We start from the raw sequence: 9,949 nt of genomic DNA, 5'->3' as shown, positions 1-9,949 counted from the left end.
TCATATGGAAAAACAAAAGGTCAAGAATTTCAAGGGAATTAATGAAAAAAAAAATCAAATGAAGGTGGCCTACCTGTACCAGATCTAAAATTATATTATGAAGCAGCAGTTACTAAAACCATCTGGTATTGGCTAAGAAATAGATTAGTTGATCAATGGAATAGATTAGGTTCAAAGGACAAAACAGGCAATAACTTTAATAATCTAGTGTTTGACAAACCCAAAAACCCCAGTTTTGGGGATAAGAATGCATTATTTGACAAAAATTGCTGGGAAAATTGGAAATTAGTATGGCAGAAACTAGGCATTGACCCATACTTAACACCGTACACCAAGATAAGGTCAAAATGGGTTCATGACCTAGGCATAAAGAATGAGATTATAAATAAATTGGAAGAGCATAGGATAGTTTACCTCTCAGACTTGTGGAAGAGGAAGGAATTTATGACCAAAGAAGAATTAGAGATCACTATTGACTGCAAAATAGAAAATTTTGATTATATCAAATTGAAAAGTTTTTGTACAAACAAAACTAATGCAGACAAGATTAGAAGGGAAAAAATAAACTGGGAAAACATTTTTACAGTCCAAGGTTCTGATAAAGGACTCATTTCCAAAATATATAGAGAATTGACTCTAATTTATAAGAAACCAATCCGTTCTCCAATTGATAAATGGTCAAAGAATATGAACAGACAATTCTCAGATGAAGAAATTGAAACTATTTCTAGCCATATGAAAATATGTTCCAAATCATTATTAATCAGAGAAATGCAAATTAAGACAACTCTGAGATACCGCTGCACACTTGTCAGATTGGCTAGAATGACAGGGAAAGATAATGTGGAATGTTGGAGGGGATGTGGGAAAACAGGGACACTGATACATTGTTAGTGGAATTGTGAACACATCCAGCCATTCTGGAGAGCAATTTGGAACTAAGCTCAAAAAGTTATCAAACTGTGCATACCCTTTGATCCAGCAGTGTTTCTACTGGGCTTATCCCACAAAGAGATACTAAAGAAGAGAAAGGGACGTGTATGTGCCAAAATGTTTGTGGCAGCCCTATTTGTAGAGGCTAGAAGCTGGAAAATGAATGGATGCCCATCAGTTGGAGAATGGTTGAGTAAATTGTGGTATTTGAATGTTACGGAATATTATTTTGAAAGAAATGACTAGCAGGATGAATACAGATAGGATTGGCAAGACTTACATGAACTGATGCTAAGTGAAATGAACAGAACCAGGAGATCATTATATAGCTCAACAACTATATTGTATGAGGATGTATTCTGATGGAAGTGGATTTCTTCAACAAAGAGATCTAACTCAGTTTCAATTGATCAAGGATGGACAGAAGCAGCTACATCCAAAGAAAGAACACGGGGAAATGAATGTAAACTGCTTGCATTTTTGTTTTTCTTCCTGTGTTATTTATAGCTTCAGAATCCAATTCTCCCTGTGTAACAAGAGAACTGTTCGGTTCTGCACACATATATTGTATCTAAGATATTCGGTAACCTATACATGTATAAGACTGCTTGCCATCTGGGGGAGGGGGTGGAGGGAGGGAGGGGAAAAATTGGAACAGAAGTGAGTGCAAGGGTTAATGTTGGAAAAAAAAAAAACTACCCTGGCAGGGGTTCTGTGAATAAAATTTAATTAAAAGAAATTAATTCTCTTGACATTCTTGATCTTTTGTTCTTCCAGGTGAATATTTTTATTATTTTTTCTAGATCCATAAAATAATTTTTGGCAGTTTGATTGGCATGACACTGAAAAAGTAGACCAATTTAGGTAGAATTGTCATTTTTATTATATTAGCTTGGCCTACCCATGAACAACTGATATTTTTTCCAATTGTTTAGATGTAACTTTGCGTGAGAATTGTTTTGTAATTATGATCTTATAGTTCTTGGATTTGTCTAGGCAGGTAGATCCCCAAGTTTTTTATTTTGTCTACAATAATTTTAAATGAAATTTCTCTGTTTATCTTTTGCTCCTGGGCTTTATCAGTAATATATGGAAATACTTAAGATTTTGTGGGTTTATTTTATATCCTGCAACTTTGCTAAAGGTATGAATTATTTCAAGGAGGTTTTTATATGATTTTCTAGGGTTCGCTAAATTTATCATCATATCATCTGCAAAAAAGTGATATCTATCTTCTCATTCTAATTTTAATCTAATTCCTCAAATTTATTTTTATTTTCTTATTGTTAAAGCCAACATTGCTAGTACAATGTTGCATAATAATTGTGATAACGGGCATCTTTGTTTCATTCATAACCTTATTATTAATATATACAGTGTCTTTTACAAATAATGATTGTACCTTCTTTTAGATAGATGAAGCTTGTTATTTTAAGGAAAACTCCTTTTTTCTCTATGCTCTGTAGAGTTTTTAAAAGGGATGGTGCTGTATTTTGTCAAAAACTTTTTCTACATCTCTTGAGATTATCACATGATTTCTGTTGATTTTGTATTGATATGGTTGATTATGACAATAGTTTCATAATAAAGAACAAGCCCACATTTCTTAATTGAATATAGTGCCTTATCCTTCTGATAAATTGCTCTTATCTCTTTGGTTCGAATTTTATTTAAAAATGTTGTGTGAATATCAATTCATTAGGGATATTAGTCTGTAATTTTTTTCTCTCTGTTTTGGCTCTTTCTGGTTTAGGTATCAGTACCATCTTTTTGTCATACAAGGATTATATCAAGATTCCTTCTTTTACTATTTTTTCAAATACTTTACTAAGTATTGGAATTGTTTTTTAAACCTCTAAAACTTTTAAACTTTCCACTTTTTACAAGTGGAATCCACTTGTAAATCCATTTGGCCCTGAGGACTTTTTTTCTTATAAAGTCCATTAATGACTTCTTCAACTTTTTTTTTTTTTTTTAATAAAATGGGTATAGATGGTTTAATTTAAGTAATGTATTCCCTCTTCTTTAAATCTGGGCAATTTATATTTTTGTAAATATTCATCCAATTCAGATTTACTGCCATACAGTTTACAAATCCTACTTTCCTGGGAGTTCTTTATCTTTTCCATTTCACAAATACTACTTTCCAATTCACATTTCAAGAAGTTGTTTTCTTTTTCCACTTTATTAAATTTTTTCTTTAAGTTTCCATATTTCATAAGGAAATATGCCTTTTCCATACTCTCTTGTAGAGCTTCTCTTTTCTTTCCCTATTTTTCTTCTAGCTCTCTTTTAAGATCATTTATAATTTCTTCTAGGAGAGCCTTGTGTGATAGGAACTAGATTATATCCTTCTTTGGGTTTTTTCCTGGAGACTGTTTGCTATTAGTCTCCTGGGGGTTGAAAACCTGCTCTCTTTCTGTATAGAAGCTATTGATAGTTAGCATACACCTGGCTTTTTTACTCATTTTTTTAAATCCCTTAGGGTCTGCCTTCAGGGCAAGAAAGTTAACAGCCTGCTCTGCAGAGGAATATATATGGAGAATAGGTGTCCTACAAATGGGCTGCTAAGAGTGGCTGAGGTAAGGAAGTGCCCTAGCAAGAGCCCCACACCAGAAGTGTTTCTGCCCTGAGAAGTGCAGAAGAGCTGCAGAAATTCTTTTGTGCCATGCAGAGCCCTCCTGCTACACTGTGCAGATTTGTGGCTGCCCTGGCAAAAGCCTTGTGCTGCATAATGGGGCTGCACAGCTGTGCTGTCTGTGCTGAGTCACTTCCAGTACTGGGTGGGTGTAACCAGATCCTGTTAGATTTTGGCATTTTTTGGAGTACACTCTATCTTTGGCCTTTTCGTAACTTCTCTGCTGATCTACTGCTTTGCAACCAAAGCAGAGCAGTCAACCTCTGGTAGAGTCCTCCCTTCAAAATCTCCACCTGTAGAGATCACCCCCTCCCCTGTCTGCTCAGTGTGCTGACCTCTGTGTTTTACCTCCCTGCCTGTGCTATTCTGCTCCTGACAATCAGGACAAGCCTTTTCTGTCAATCTTCCAGATTATCTTCAGCTGGTAATTTGTTGTACTCCCAATATTCATGGATTTTACCCGTCACCCCATGCCATATACTATTGAGAAAAAAGGTGCTTTTCTTTCTCTCTCTATTTAATTTTCTTTTTTTAAAATTTATTTTATTTGAAAAAAAGAGTAAGAAAAACAAAAAAGAAATAAAAAATAAAATGAAGCAAATCAAAAGAGAACATTGTCATGTGCTGAGCAGAAGAACATCAGGGACAATTCAAAATATATGAGAACAAATTACCAGATCAAGGAAATTTTATATATATATATATTCAGGAATTACCATTTTTCTTTCCTTCCTTGTAAATTGTTCTTTGGTTCTCTGCTATGCATCTTATATACTTTATTCTTTTTTCTCCCTTTCATTCTTACCACCAACCCCAAACAAGCTACAGGTAGAAAAGATATATTTATGTATACATATGTAGATATATACATACACACATCACATATACACACATGTCTTTCCTGTCCATGCTCCCTCTTTAATTAAATTTTGCTCCACATCTTGCCTTGCTATTATTTAACCTCACCCCACCCAATGATTTCTCCATTGTCTTCTTCCATCACTGTTTCCTTCTCCATTAGACCATCCCTCTCCCCTTATGTCTTTATATATTTTGAAAGGTATTATACACTTCATGGTATGTATGTATTGTTTTCTATTGAACCCATTCCCAATGTGAGTAGTCTTTCAGGATTATGAGTTCTCCTCCTTACTCTAATGCTTCTGTGTCTATTCTTCCTTCACACCTCATTTTTATAACATGATTATTATTTTTACCTTAATTCTCCCAATATTTCTTTTGAGCTTCTATTGTTGATGTGAATCAACTATATATATATATATATATATATATATATATATATATATATATATATACATACATACATATATATGTATGTATATAATAATATAAAACATAAATAATTTGTCCATATTTAAACAGTTTGTCCATGTTTAAGTTCCTTGAAATTGATCTTTTATACTGGTGCTTATATGTTAAATTAGGGTTTAATTTATAGAAAGTCCTGTAAATCTGCAAGTTCATTGAATATCCATTTTTTCTCATTCAAAATTATAATAAAATGTATTTCATGTAATGAAAGTAGGATTTGGGTATTTAATCCACTCTGATATTTTCTTCCATTTTCTGGGAGAGTTTATCTTATTCACATTCACAGTTATGATTACCAACTGTATTTCCCTCCATCCTCTTTTATCTCAAAAGTATATACTTTTTTCTCTTTTTCCACTGGATTCTTAGTAGTTTTTAGAGCTTTTTTTTTTTTTGACCCACCCCACCCAGTACCATGTCTTCTATCACCTCTCTCCCTTTCTCTTAACTTTTTTCCCTAGTGTTTCCACCCTCTCTTTTGTCCAGTCTGCTCCTCCACCCATTTTCTTCTTTCTCCTCTTATTTTAATAGGGTAAGATAACTTTCTATACCCAATTGCATGATTAAATTAAATTTGCCTCTTTGGGTCAAAACCAATGACACTAAGCATCAGACAATGCTCATCTCTCTCCCTTCTTTCCTTCTATTATAATCCCTCTTTTGTGTTTTTCATGTGATCTGATTTGTCTCATTATATCTGTGCTTTCCTCTTCTGGCAGTACAATCCTTTTCCCAACCCTTAATGTACTTTTTTTTTTTTTAAATTATTACATCAGAGTTCATTTACAACCACATCCTTTATCCATTTGATGCTCTCCTCTTTCTTCCTCAATAAAAGATATAGTTCTCAAGTTACAGAACCATTTTCTCATCTAGAGATGTAAACAATTTAAACTTCAAATAATATATATTTCCCACATTTATTTTTCTATTTTTCTCTCAAATCCTGTGTTTGGAAATTGAATTTTCTGTTTAGTTCTGAGGTTTTTTTCGATATAAATGACTGAAAGTCTTTTATTTCCTTGAAGATCCACCTCTTCCCCTGAAAGATGATGCTCAGTCTCATGGATAGTTGATTCTTGATTGTATTCCCAGATCATTTGCCTTACATAAGGTATTCCAGGTACTCTTGATGCTTTATTGAAGCTACCAGATCCTGGGTAATCCTGACTATTGCTCCTCAATTCTTGAATTGTTTATTTTTTTTTGTTTTGGTTTTCTGGCAGCTTGAGGTATTTTTCCTTGAGATTGTAGTTCTGGAGTTTTGAAACAAAGTTCCTTGGAATTTTCCTCTTAAGATCTCTTTCTGAAGGTGAACAATGCATTTTTTCAATGAGTATTTCCTCTTCTGTTTCTTAAATATTGGGGCTGTTTTCCTCAATAATCTCTTAAAGAATGCTATCAGGGCTCTTTTTTTGGTTATGACAATCATGTAGACCAATAATTTTTAAATTGTCTCCTCTGAATCTATTTTTCAAGGCCAGCTGCTTTTTCAATGAGGTATTTTACATTTTCTTCCATTTTTTCATTTTTAGTTGTTTGATTCTTGATGTCTCCTAGAGTCATTAGTTTTTATTAGCCCTGTTCTTTTTTAACTTGTGATTTTCTTCAGTTTGCTTTTGCATCTCTTTTTTTCCATTTGATTAATTATAACATCTACTTTTGTAAGTGTTGTTTTCTTTAGTGAACTTTTTTGCATTTGGCTTTATTGTATTTTTTATGGAATTGTCTTTCTTTTCAAAGTTGTTGACTCTTTCTTGCATATGTCTCATTTATTTTCTCATTTTTTCTTCTACTCTCTTATTTGCCTTTTGGAGTCTTTTATGAGCACTTTCAAGAAGACTCTTTCTTTTGATTTCCTATTTTTTTACTTTTATTGTAGATTTCTTCCTTCTAGGGTAAAGGGGCTTCTGTCACAAGCTTCTTGTGTAATGCTGAGCCTTTACTTTAAGCATAATATTTGTTGTTTTGGTGTTTTGCCCCAAGCAGTGGGTAGTTTTACCTGCTCTTTTCAGGCAATAGTCTGTTTTCCCAGAATTTTCCTTCTGTGCTGGTACTGGGGGCTATCCCACTAGTTTACTCTGCTACTGAGCAAGGACAGAGAGTCTTAGTAGATTATCTACTATGTTTAAGGCACTTTCACCAGCTTTCCCAGACTCTATCTGAGCTAGACTGAATACCCTTTTACCTCACTGGGACTCACCTATCTTGAAGTACTTCCAATCATTTTAAGTTGGAGAATGATTTCATTCTATCAGGATTTTTACAGAGGTTTAGTTTCATGTGTTTTTTGGGTGCTCTATCCAAAGGAATTTAAATTTTGAGCATTGAAATCTTGCAAGGTTTCTTGGGAGTTTTACTGACTAGAAACATGCCTTAAACCCACTTCACTCTGGTTTTTATTGATTGACCAATTTAACATTTCACAGGCCACTCCTGCTTGATCATTCTTTGGGGTCTGGTTGGCTCAAAGTAAATATAATTTGCAATTGCATTTGTTTTGTCCAGAAACATAGATTTTCATCTCCTAGGCACACACACACACACAGATATGCATGTGTGTATATATAATTCACTTACATGTAATAGCATTATCTCCCTGATATCATGGTCCTCTTTATGAGTGAAAGACAAACAATAACAAAAGCATCCCACCCAATCTATTTCTTTGTTTTTCTTTTTAAATGTTATATTTATATAGTTCCACAAGAATTTGTTGCAAAGCATTGCCATTCCTTGAAAGCTTTCATTACAGTTTTGTTATTGTGCATAGTAATGGCTTTTAAACAGATATATTGAAAATGGAATTAAAATTTGGCTTCAAAATCTCTTCTTGCCTGAGAATGAGGATTTCACAATCCCTTTGTGTAATTTTAGGTATAAAACTCTGGAGTGCTTTCAACATTTAATAGGCCAGACAAGTGTGATTGTCCCTATACTCCAAGACTGGGGTCTAGGGAAAAGGCCTTGCCAGCTAGCCCTGCTATGGATTATAGAGTTGGCCTTCTTCCCTGCCTCCTAAAGAGATGGATAGTGGAATTTGGCCTCTTGACCATTCCTGCAATACACTACAGGCAGATACATCTGTGGAGGTTAGTACTCTAATAGCATCTAGTTTCACTGCCTGCCAACCATGAGAGTGAGGGGAATTCAATTATACACCAGTAAATCTCTAAAGAAAATAATGTAATGGGAAAACATATTCCAAGGCAAAGCAGAAATATTTTTGAATTCTTAGATGAAATGCTTCTGATTTCAATTTAGAAAGATACAGAGGCATTTTGAGATTCAAGGGCAAAACATAAACAATGACTTTATTATAGGATGCATGGTAAAGAAAGTATAGTAGAGATAGGGTGAAAGTCAACTAGGAAATTAATGACTATTGGGATTGAGAAACAAGGTGGGGGAAGGGAAATCAGCAAGGTAATGGACAAAATTCATGGAGGTAACACATGCAGTATATTATTCATTTGAGTCTATGATCTGTTAGAGATTGAAATAAAGTCACTGAATTAGTTGATTTTTAACAAATGCCATATTGATTCACTGATTCATTTAGATTCATATTTTATCTTCCTGGTTTTTTTGAGCTGAGGTATTTAGATTCCTCTTGAATTCATACTTCTAAATGAAATGAAGAATTTTATTAAATAGTCTATTTGTGTTTAGATTGCAACTTCCTAAAAGTCAGGGATCATGATTATTTAAAAATGTCCTTTTAAAAATATCCTACCATAATACCCAGCATTATTTATATTTAACAAAGATTTTGATGATGAGAAATGTGAAAAAGTGTTATTCTGAAAATTTAGCCATGTACTGAAGTTACAAAGAAACATATTGCACAACTAAGTTTCTACTAAAGTGAGAGGAAAAGAGAATATCCCAGTCTAAACTGACAAAGTGTGAATAAAAAAACTTATTATCAAGAATCATACAGGAGGATTATGTGATGACCAAAGTCTTACTTCATAAAAAAATACTTATTTTGTCTAAGATATGAACAAAGTAAAAATATCATACATAAGAATGTTCATCTACTAAGAAAATAAGTGGAGCTCTTAAACACTTCCAAACCTTCCTCTAATTAAGAGAAAGGGAATTAAATAACCATTGATTTAAGAAGATGGATAAACACCTGTTGAATTCCAGATGACTCAATAATGTTGACACTTCAAATGTTCATTCTGAGCTTTTAAATGAACATTTCATTGAGGTCAATGGAGTGGGTGCGTATGTAACTGATATTTTACACCTCTGCTGTTTCTGATATTCTGTTAGAAACTCTAAGAGTCAATTAAGGGGAAAGGCATATCAGTCTTTATGATGAAGACAGTAACATCACAATAATGGTACTTATCATTAGATGTCAACCCAATTTAAAATTATTATCTACAGCAAAAGTTAGAGATGGAATAACTTTCTTTTATATTTATATCTTGATGACTTCTTTTTTTTATTTAATAGCCTTTTATTTACAGGTTATATGCATGGATAACTTTACAGCGTTAACAATTGCCAAACCTCTTGTTCCAATTTTTCACCTCTTACCCCCCACCCTCTCCCCTAGATGGCAGGATAACCAGTAGATGTTAAATACATTAAAATATAAATTAGATACATAATAAGTATACATGACCAAAACATTATTTTGCTGTATAAAAAGAATCAGACTCTGAAATATTGTACAATTAGCTTGTGAAGGAGATAAAAAATGCAGGTGGGCATAAATATAGGGATTGGGAATTCAATGTAATGGCTTTTAGTCATCTCCTAAAGTTGTTTCTCTGGGCATAGTTGGTTCAGTTCATTACTGCTCCATTGGAAATGATTGGGTTGATCTCATTGCTGAGGTTGGCCAGGTCCATCAGAACTGGTCATCATATAGTATTGTTGTTGAAGTATATAATGATCTCCTGAGGTCCTGCTCATTTCACTCAGCATCAGTTCGTGTAAGTCTCTCCAGGCCTTTCTGAAATCATCCTGTTGGTCATTTCTTACAGAACAGTAATATTCCATAATATTCATATATCACAATTTATT

The sequence above is a fragment of the Sarcophilus harrisii genome, chromosome 3 (assembly GCF_902635505.1).
Source record: "Sarcophilus harrisii chromosome 3, mSarHar1.11, whole genome shotgun sequence".
NCBI lineage: Eukaryota > Metazoa > Chordata > Mammalia > Dasyuromorphia > Dasyuridae > Sarcophilus > Sarcophilus harrisii.
Note: the sequence above shows the minus strand (reverse complement) of the source record.